This window comes from Somniosus microcephalus, chromosome 23 (genome assembly GCF_052327205.1).
Source record: "Somniosus microcephalus isolate GS21.2 chromosome 23, FLI_Smic_1.0, whole genome shotgun sequence".
Taxonomy (NCBI): domain Eukaryota; kingdom Metazoa; phylum Chordata; class Chondrichthyes; order Squaliformes; family Somniosidae; genus Somniosus; species Somniosus microcephalus.
In genome coordinates, this window is record NC_141009.1 from 34,981,700 (window position 1) to 34,992,810 (window position 11,111).

Sequence of the window (11,111 nt, forward strand, 5' to 3'; positions counted from 1 at the left end):
CCCTAGTAAAACTGAAGTCAATGGGAATCGGGGGGAAAACTCTCCACTGGCTGGAGTCATACCTAGCACAAAGGAAGATGGTTGTGGTGATTGAAGGTCAATCATCACAGCCCCAGGACATCACTGCAGGAGTTCCTCAGGGCAGTGTCCTAGGTCCAACCATCTGCAGCTGCTTCATCAATGACCTTCCCTCCAACATAAGGTCAGAAATGGAGATGTTCACTGATGACTGCACAGTGTTCAGTGCCATTCATAACTCCTCAGATAATGAAGCAGTCCATGCCCGCATGCAACAAGACCTGGACAATGTTCAGGCTTGGGCTGATAAGTGGCAGGTAACATTCACATCACAGAAGTACCAGGCAATGACTATCTCTAACAAGCGATAGTCTAACCACCTCCCCTTGACATTCAATGGCATTACCATTGCCGAATCCCCCACCATCAACATCCTGGGGGTCACCATTGACCAGAAACTTAACTGGACCAGCAACAAGAGCAGGTCAGAGGCTAGGTATTCTGCGGCGAGTGTCTCACCTCCTGACTCCCCAAAGCTTTTCTACCATCTACAAGGCACAAGTAAGAAATGTGATGGAATACTCTCCACTTGCCTGGATGAGTGCAGCTCCAACAGCACTCAAGAAGCTAGACACCATCCAGGAAAAAGCAGCCCACTTGATTGGCACCCCATCTACCATCCAAAGATGTGCGGGTTAGGTTGATTGGCCATGATAAAAAATTGGCCCTTAGTGTTAGGGGGATTAAATACGTGGGGTTACGGGGATAGGGCTTGTGTGGGATGGCTGTCGGTGTAGGGACCGGGTGCTAGGGTTTGGATGATCAGCCATGATCTCGTTGAATGGCGGAGCAGGCTCGAAGGGCCGAATGGCCTACTCCTGCTCCTATCTTCTATGTTTCTATGTTAAACATTCACTCCCTCCACCACCGGCATACCGTGGCTGCAGTGTGTACCATCTACAAGATGCACTGCAGCAACTCGCCAAGGCTTCTTCGGCAGCATCTCCCAAACCCGCGACCTCTTCCACCTAGAAGGACAAGGGCAGCCGATGCATGGGAACACCACCACCTCCAAGTTCTCCTCCAAGTCACACACCAGCCTGACTTACAAGTATATTGCCATTCCTTCATCGTCGCTGGGTCAAAATCCTGGAGCTCCCTACCTAACAGAACTGTGGGAGTACCTTCACCACACAGACTGCAGTGGTTCAAGAAAGCGGCTCACCACCACCTTCTCAAGGGCAATTAGGGATGGGCAATAAATGCTGGCCTTGCCAGCGACACCCACATCCCATAAACAAATTTTTAAAAAAAGCATCTTACTATTTCATAAATGACTTCAAGACCTTTGCTTCCACTATTCCACCCCGAAGCCCATTCTTTGTCTAAAGAACCTCCTGACATGGGTTCTAAATTTTTCATTCATTCATTTGAATTGGCGCCCCCAAGTTCTACTCTCATGGTTCAGCTTGGAAATTTTTATTGGAAATTTGAGAGAAAGTAATAATTGCGGTTAATAAATAATCATAGAACACAAGCAGACAGACATCAGTTTCTAGCAGGCAGAAAAATGTGCTGCAATAAATGCAGTCAGTGACAATGTTAATCGCAGAGCCTTCTGAAATGCCAAAAGATCTCATTGAAGGGATTTTACAATTACATGCAACTGCCCCCTTCACCCAATTCCCAATATGTGGTTGGTGATGAGGCGCCCTGCTGGTGTCACACATCATAAAAATCTGCCCCATAGTATCATTTTGAGATGATTAAGCTTTTACTAGTGTTTCTGCATTGTTCTGATCCCTCAGGAACTGATGGTGCAGAGTTTGTAATTTGCATGTTATGCTGATGAGACTTTGTTTTACATCTGGTTGGAATCAAATTATTTCCACCTTGATATGCAGTGCACGCTGATAGCTCTCTCTGCTGGTCGCAAGATGCACTGAACATCTGCTAGTGAATGCATCAAAATCCACCAAGGACGATTCACCAGCTCATTGTAGAAATACCATCTCATTTGTATTTGGCATAGCTTTGATTTAATTCTTGATCAAATATTAACATCTTAAATCAGAAAATTGGTCATTTCTAGAAGAGGGAAAGAATGATTCCTGGCACTGGGTGGTGTCCATCTTCAGTAACTCCTATTATAAGAAATCAATCCCTTTGTCAGTGTATTGATTTCTTTGTGGGTTCAATGACGAGACATTTATGAAAGAGAATGAGTTTTAATCTAAAGTCTGTTCAACTCTTTTATACAGCTTTTACAGGAGACACGATGCTGTGATGCATCTAGAACGAAACCAAAACCAAACTAACTGCCTTGCTTCTCTCGGTCACATGCCCTCTGCTGGTCAGGCACAAGCAATCAATACATACAAACATGCTATTAAGGCATCATAATCGAACAGGCAAATACCATCTCTATTTGCTGATATCATTACAGTCAGACCATAGTCTTTTCAGAAACCAGTGCAAAAACAATCCAAGTCAGTTTTTTTTTGCTTACTAGCTGCTTTCCTGTTAATGGATTTCACTTTCAGTTTCATTTAATTAAAGAACCTTCTTTTTACAAGGCGTTTTCACACAGGCTCACTGCTGTGATATTTAAGGTTAAGCTTTTCTCAGCTATAATGTTGATGTGCTTGCTGCAGTCTCAAGCAATCTCAGACTTGTTGCTGCACCAACAACCTCTCTGTGTGTGTTTAATTAGCATAACAATCGACCGTGACTGTGATGCTGTAACTAAGATGTGCAGCTCTGAATATTGGAACACTTCCTGGGGTGGGTAATGCACGCAGACCAGAAGATTCGTTATTCAAACTGAGTCTGCTAATGTTGATATAATTGGTTTCTTTGGATAATCAAATACCACTAGTCAGGAAAACCTACATTTTAAGCTTTACACAGTTTAATGTGTTGTACATGGAATAGAATGGAGTTCATTAGAATGCTGGCCTGGTAATTTTGCACTTGAGCAGCCTAACATTTTGATCTCACCTGTCTTTATTAGCTAAGTTTAGTCAGGACCAAATTGACTCAGTATGCCCCATCACTAGATGAGATGCCAGCATGAGAAGTGTACCCTGTTCGCTCACCATGAAACTGTAACAACGATTGGCGAACAGCCTGCAACCCAGATTGTCCCAGCAGCAGAAAAGGAGGAAGCAATGGAGAAGTCGAAAGAAGAAAATTATGTACAGAATCTTATTAGAAAATTTTGATGAGGAGGCTGTTCCATGTATTACTGAACAATGCAGACAGACCGTAGAAAGACCTTTATGAATCTGTAATCTGCCCTTAGACCCAAAACAGAGTGCCATGAAAATAGTCTTCTGTCTGCTACCATCCCAATGAGCTTCAAAATGAGAGGACACTGATGGATGGATTCTGATCAAAATTAGCGATGATAATGGCCCGTATTTTCCGATCGCAGGCTTCCCGCGGGCGGAGGCCTGCGATCTGGAAAAATCTACGCCCTTACCTGAGGGCTCCCGGGACGCACATGCTTCCGCTCCTGGGCCTCGCCAAACTTGAAGTGCGCAGGGCCCACATATCCCAGAGGAGCAGGTTGTTCGCAGCGTCCCTGGGATCATGTGGGCCATGGGGAGCCAATCACAGAAGGGAATCTCCCTTCATATATTTGACAGGAAGACCTGTCAAATATATGAATGGAGATCATCCCAAAAACATAGTAAAACATTTTAATACATTAAAAAAAAATCACATTTTTAAAATGACTTGATATTACAATAAATTAAGTAACAGGGCTAAAAATAAACTTACCTTTTAAAAAATATTTTAAAATGATAAATCAGTGAAAAAATTATTTTTAAAAACTTTTTTCAACTCTTATCCTGGTAAAAACAGGCCTTATGCTTGCTTTTACCAGGCGTAAGAATTGTAAGGGTTTTCTGCAGGCAGAGGGTCTCCAAAAAGTGAAACTATCCGCCTGCTTAGGCCCTTCTCCAGGGCAGGCGGAGGATCTGTCAAGACCATTCTTGACAGATCAGAAATGCCGGTTTTCAGCGCATGCGCTGTGCATGCCTGAAACCGGCATTTCCGATGTCCCTACGGATGGGTACACAGTGCGTACTCACCCGTAGGGATCGGAATATCTGGGCCATTATCTTTTATCCCAGCTACTGATGATTGTAATGAATGTTTCATGCTGAGATTAGTAATCAGCACCGCCCCAACCCTCCCCCAGCCCCCCGCCACCCGATCTAATGTAGGCCTAACATTCACTACAGGTAGAGAATTGTAACAGATACAACTAAACAGACTAAATCTGTATGAGCTGTTAATGTAGTGCTTTGAGAAAAACAGATCATGTGTGATATTATTTTCAAACAAGTATTGAATTGCAATAAAGAAATTTAATTTACTCCTACATTACACACAAGTCTGTCTGTAATTCACACTGCTGTTTTAAGTTTTTGTTGAGAGTGCACTCATGTAAACTACTAATTCCAAAGTGAGGAAGTTGAATGAAGATCACTTAATCAAACTGGTTTAGTCAATGTGCATTTACTTCTACTGCAGACATTAAAGCTGTGTTTTCAGAGTAATATTTCAACAATGTTAAACTAAAGCATACTCTGACTCATATTTCAAAGCTCTCTCATTCTGCATTTTCCCATTCTATTAAGCATGAAATATTCTATTTCGGTCCAATTATGTGACCAGTTTTCCTAGTCTGATAGGAATGATGAGCTGAATTAGGCACGGCTTATATTCTGGCAAAAGAACATTAATACATTCAATACATAAAAACACCAGGTTAAAAAGAAAAACTGTCTGTTTTACAGTGACGCTCAGCCAGGTGGAAGGTGGGCAAAGCCCTGCTCCTGTCGCAATGATTCAAACACAAAATAGTCATGCATTTATGTAAATATGGTCTGCTTAAAAACTCTGCTCCAAAGGGTGGATAGAAACAGCAGCATTTTAAAAGCCATGGATCTCAGTAGATTACAGTGTGTAGAGTACAGAATGGAATTGACATCTGGATATCCCACACCCAGCCAATTAAAGAGCTTCTTTGTGCACAGTAGCTACAAAAATAGTACAGCAGGAACAATTAACACATTGACAGCGTAATCACAATAGTCATCAGTGCCAAGTACAAATGCACAAATGGTGATTAAGAATCTGCTCAATATTACAAAGCATTAGTATTTTCACTGTCATCAGTGAAACAAAATCCCAAGTTCAAGATGTCTGTTTCTGATGTTAGTCTCTGCCACACTAAACCCATGCCGACGGAAACAATGGCTGATCTGACGAGCATTTATTTGGATTAAAGGAACACTGCCGTCTTGCTGGAGATGCAGATGATTGTGTTAATGCCTTAGAACAACAGCTTGGACTGCTACAACATGACCCACTTGACTGTAAGTGTCAGCACTGCGAAACATATTCTTGTAGCACTGCTGAAACCAGCATCAATAGAAAGAACTCCTGTAACAGACTGTATGCAAATCAATCTGGGATTACATAACACATAAGGAGAAGACAACTGACTATAAAATTACAACAATCTTGATGCACGATAGCAATATAGGCAAATAAATTATTTTCATTTAAGTAGCTTTCTACACAGTGTGTTGATGGACGTTCAGTCAAACATTACCTGATGGATGGGAATCACTTTGATGACAATATTTATTTTTTTCCCATATTTTTCTCCAGTTATCACTTGAAAATGTTTCATGGCTACTAGCAGTCCACTGGTACCCTTCCCACAGCGCAATCTTCATACGTCAGTCTAGATGGTGAGTGCTGGCAGATTATTTGCCTCTAGGGGGCATTACAGCCATGGCCAACGATGTTCTCACCAATGCACTCCCTTCACGCAAGGTCTCTGAATGTCAATCAGGAGTGGGAATCCGTGCTGATTTTTTTCTCTCTCCCTTGCCCAGGGCATTGCGAACAATTATAACGACCGAACTGATGCCCCCAGATGAGATCAGTTATCTATGAACATACCAAGGGTCAAACCTGGAATGTGACTGGATGGCGCTTTTATCCAGCACGCATGTAATTATAACGTGGCACTGGATGTGAATTTGCTCAATCTTTCAAATAAAATTATTTTGAAAAAGTTTCAAGCAGCACAAGGGCCCCAAACACTCCTTCCAGGTGAAACAGCGATTTACTTGTACTTCTTGCAATCTAGTATACTGTATTCGCTGCTCACGATGCGGTCTCCTCTATATTGGGGAGATCAAACCCAGATTGGGTGACCGCCTTGCGGAACACCTCCGTTCAGTCCGTAAGCATGACCCCGAGCTTCCGGTCGCCTGTCACTTTAATTCTCCGCTCCACTCCCACTCTGAAGTCTCTGTCCTCGGCCTCTTACACTGTTCCAACGAAGTTCAACCTAAACTCGAGGAACAGCACCTCATCTTTCGATTAGGCACTTTACAGACTTCTGGACTCAACATCAAGTTCAACAATTTCAGGCCATAACCTCGGCCCCTATTTTTTTTTCACATGGCAGCTGTTGATAATTCTGCCATCCCCATTTACACCTCATCTAGACTCATCGTTTGTTTTTTTCTTTGTCCCATTACCATCTCCTTTTGCCTTGCACCATCATCCCTTTTATCATTTAATCTCTCCTGCCTTCCACCCTATCACAGATCTTCCCTTTTGTTCTTTCCTCACCTCCCACTTTCCCTGCCTCTGCACCTCCTTAAAATCTGTTACATCTCTAACTTTTTCCAGTTCTGACAAAGGGTCTGCGACCTGAAACGTTAACTCCGTTTCACTCTCCACGGATGCTGCCCTGGCCTGCTGAGTTTTTCCAGCGTTTTCTGTTGTTCACTTTAAATTCTCTGACAGTCCAAATCTACCCAAACCTCATGATTCATTAACTAACCAATGGCAGCAAGTGAATGTGGGAAAATGTTCTAACAAAAACCTTTGGAAACTTCTTCTTCTTAGTCTTAGGCAGTCCCTCGGAACCGAGGATGACTTGCTTCCACATTAAAAATGAGTTCTCAGGTGACTGATGAGTCCAATGCGGGACCTACAGTCTCTGTCACAGGTGGGGCAGATGGTGGTTGAAGGGGCGGGTGGGTGGGGTGCTTGGGTTGACGTGCGCTCCTTGCGCTGCCTGCGCTTAACTTCCGCTTGCTCCCGGCGAAGAGACTCGAGGTGTTCGGCGCCTTCCCGGATGCTTCTCCTCCACTTTGTGCGGTCTTGGGCCAGGGATTCCCAGGTGTCGGTGGGGATGTTACACCTTTTCAAGGAGGCTTTGAGGGTGTCCTTGAAGCATTTCCTCTGCCCACCTGGGGTTCTCTTGCCGTGCCGGAGCTCCGAGTAGAGCGCTTGTTTTGGGAGTCTCATATCGGGCATGCGGACAATGTGACCCGTCCATCGGAGCTGATGGAGCGTGGTCAGAGCTTCGATGCTGGGGATGTTGGCCTGAGCAAGAACACTGACATTGGTGTGCCTATCCTGCCAATGGATTTGCAGGATCTTGCGGCGGCAGCATTGGTGGTACCTCTCCAATGCTTTGAGGTGCCTGCTGTACATGGTCCATGTCTCTGAGGCATACAGCAGGGTGGGTATCACTGCTGCCCTATAGACCATGAGCTTAATGCCGGGTTTGAGGTCCTGGTCTTCAAACACTCTGTTCCTCAGGCAACCGAAGGCTGCACTGGCACACTGAAGGCGGTGTTGGACTTCATCGTCGACATCTGCCCTTGTTGACAGTAGGCTCCCGAGGTATGGAAAGTGGTCCACGTTGTCCAAGTTCTTGTCGTGGATTTTGATAATCGGGGGGCAGTACTGTGTGGCGGGGGCAGGTTGGTAGAGGACCTTTGTCTTACGGATGTTTAGTGTATGGCCCATGCTCTCGTACGCTTCGGTGAAGGTGTTGACCACAAACCAGGAGCTGACATTGAATTATTTTACCATATCCTACTACTCCTGTTTTAGTTTTTTAATTGATACCTATAGATATTAAAATAGTACAATATTTTAAAATACAAATTTATAACCATAGGATTGTTGTTGACACACACAAACTCTACTGTATGTTGGGATACATTGCACAGAAGGTTAATAGAAGGTGTCAGCCGTGGCTCAGTGGGTAGTACACTCGCCTCTGAGTCAGAAGGTTGTGAGTTCAAGTCCCACTCCAGAGACTTGAGCACAAAATCAAGGCTGACACTCCAGTGCAATACTGAGGGAGTGCTGCACTGTCGGAGGTGCTGTCTTTCAGGTGAGATGTCAAAGTGAGGCCCCGTCTCAGGTGGATGTAAAAGATCCCGTGGCACACTTTGAAGAAGAGCAGGGGAGTTATCCCCAGTGTCCTGGCCAATATTTATCCCTCAACCAACATCACTAAAACAGATTATCTGGTCATTATCACATTGCTGTTCATGGGAGCTTGCTGTGCACGAATTGGCTGCCACATTTCCTACATTACAACAGTGACTACACTTCAAAACATTGGCTGTAAAGTGCTTTGGGGTGTCCTGGGACATCACTCCCATAGAGGAAAAAAAATGGCATGGCATAGTATGGGAGAAATGAAAAGCAGGAAACGCTGTGTGGGTCAGTCATTCTATGAAAGAGAAACAAAAGTGGAGGCTGGAAATCTGAAATAAAAACAGAAAATGCTGGAATCACTCAGCAGATCAGGCAGCATCTGTGGACAGAGAAAAGAAGTTAACGTTCCCACCCTATTCTTGGACCAGAGCAATCCTATCCACTTTGCCAGATTTTCCACGCTTCCCTCCCCCTCTGCTATTCTGTGGTAACCATTTGCTCCTCCCTTGGACCCATCTTTTGTTTCTATACTTGTCCCTTTTTTTTTACTCGCTCATGAGATGTGGGCGTCGTTGGCAAGGGCAGCATTTATTGCCCATCCCTAGTTGCCCATTATCACCTTCTTTTGCCTTGCCCTTTCCCTTTTGTCATCTAATCATTCCTGTCCTCCATCCTATCACAGACTGTCCCTTCACCCCACCCCTTTTTCTCTGGCTCTGTACTTGCTTAACAGCTGTTCATCTCGAACATCTTGCAGTTCTGATGGAAGATCATCAACCTGAAACATCTTGGAAAGAGAATGTTCACCTCACTAGACGAGGGAACTAGATGTAATATCTCCCAGTTTGCAGACGACACAAAGCTGGGTGTGTGTGTTGTGAGGAGGATGCCGAGAAACTCCAGTATGATTTGGACAGGTTGGGTGATTGGGCAGATGTATGGCAGATGCAGTATAATGTGGATAAATGCGAGGTTATCCACTTTGGTGGCAAAAACAGGAAGGCAGATTATTATCTGAATAGCAATAGATTGGGAGAAGGGGAAGTGCAACGAGACCTGGGTGTCCTTGTGCACCAGTCGCTGAAGGTAAGCATGGAGGTGCAGCAGGCGGTTAAGAAGGCAAATGGTATGTTGGCCTTCGTAGCGAGAGGGTTCGAGTACAGGAACAAGAATGTCTTGCTGCAGTTGTACAGGGCCTTGGTGAGACCACACCTTGAGTATTGTGTGCAGTTTTGGTCGCTTTATCTGAGGATGTTCTTGCCATGGAGGGAGTGCAGCGAAGATTCACTAGACTGATACCTGGGATGGCAGGAATGAAATATGAGGAGAGATTGGGTCGATTGGGCTTATACTGGAGTTTAGAAGAATGAGAGGGGATCTCATTGAAACTTATAAAATTCTAACAGGACTAGACAGACTAGATGCAAGAAGGATGTTCCCGTTGGCCAGGGAGTCCAGAACCAGAGGTCACAGTCTAAGGATAAGGGGTAAGCCATTTAGGACAGAGATGAGGAGGAATTTCTTCACCCAGAGAGTGGTGAACCTGTGGAATTCTCTACCACAGAAGGCAGTGGAGGCCAATCCATTAAATATATTCAAGAAGGAGTTAGATATATTTCTTAAGGCTAAAGGGATCAAGGGATATGGGGCGAAGGCAGGGACAGGGTACTGAATTTGGATGATCAGCCATGATCTCATTGAATGGCGGAGCAGGCTCGAGGGGCCGAATGGCTCCTATCTTCTATGTTTCTAAGTAACTCTTTCTGAGATCAGGGTCTGATGTGTGGGTCTCACCTCCAATCCTGACTGATTTAGCTAGGTATTTCCAGCATTTTGTGTGTGTGTGTGTGTGCTTTTAAGTTGTCCAGTACGAGCGCATGGCTTTTGATCACATCTTTGACGAGCCTCAGGAGAATTACTTCCCAGAGGAGAGATTCTCCACGCTGCCGGACGGGGGAGCCCTGGAACTAGGATCGGTAACCCGGCCCCGCCCCATTGTGCTGCAGCAACCAATGGGACGCCGAAGAAACGCATTTTCCCGAACATATTAACATAAATTATGGTAATAAAACTGCAACTTGGAAACTTATTGTTTACTTTGGAACAAAGTGAAAATCCAACTCCTCCCCGAACATCGCTTGGAGCCGACAGCTCGGGGTCGCCGCCGCCTTCCAGCAACTCGATGCAAACTTGTCTGGTGAGTAAAGGAAATGAACGAAAGACTTTTAAATCACTTTATTTTTGGGGGGTGAGTTGGAGCACCTTTGATTTTTTTTTGGAGTTGGTCCTGAGAGCAGGCAAAGGGGGCAGAAGCGGAGTGGAGCAGGGAACACTCCCGGCAAACGGCGGCGGCTGCACCGTTTACAACCTGGCCGTCCGCAGACTGTCATAAGCAGCGTTCCTGGGACCCTGGGCTGTGAAATGGACCTGAAACTGACGCTCCAGACTCCCCCCTTGGCGGGGTTGCCCTGGAGTCGCTGGGCTGATCCGTTTGGGTTTATCCGGCCGCTAAGCAACGAGTCCCAGGGACCGGTGTGTGGGATTCACCGGCTCTCCCATTCTGCCAACAAGCCAGGGCACCTCACACATTGGGTTGAAGTTGCTTCCGACTAAAGGGGCTTTCCTTTGGATTCTTGGGATCTTTTTCTACGTTAATGCTGTTGAATTACTTTTTAGTTTAGTTTTTTCCCCCCCGAGATCTTTAGTCCGTATGTGTCTTTGGGATATTGACCCGTCTTTCGGTGCTCGATTTGTGATTTATGGGTTTTTAAAGTTCGAAGTCTCAAAAGAAACGTTGGAGGGAGCCATAA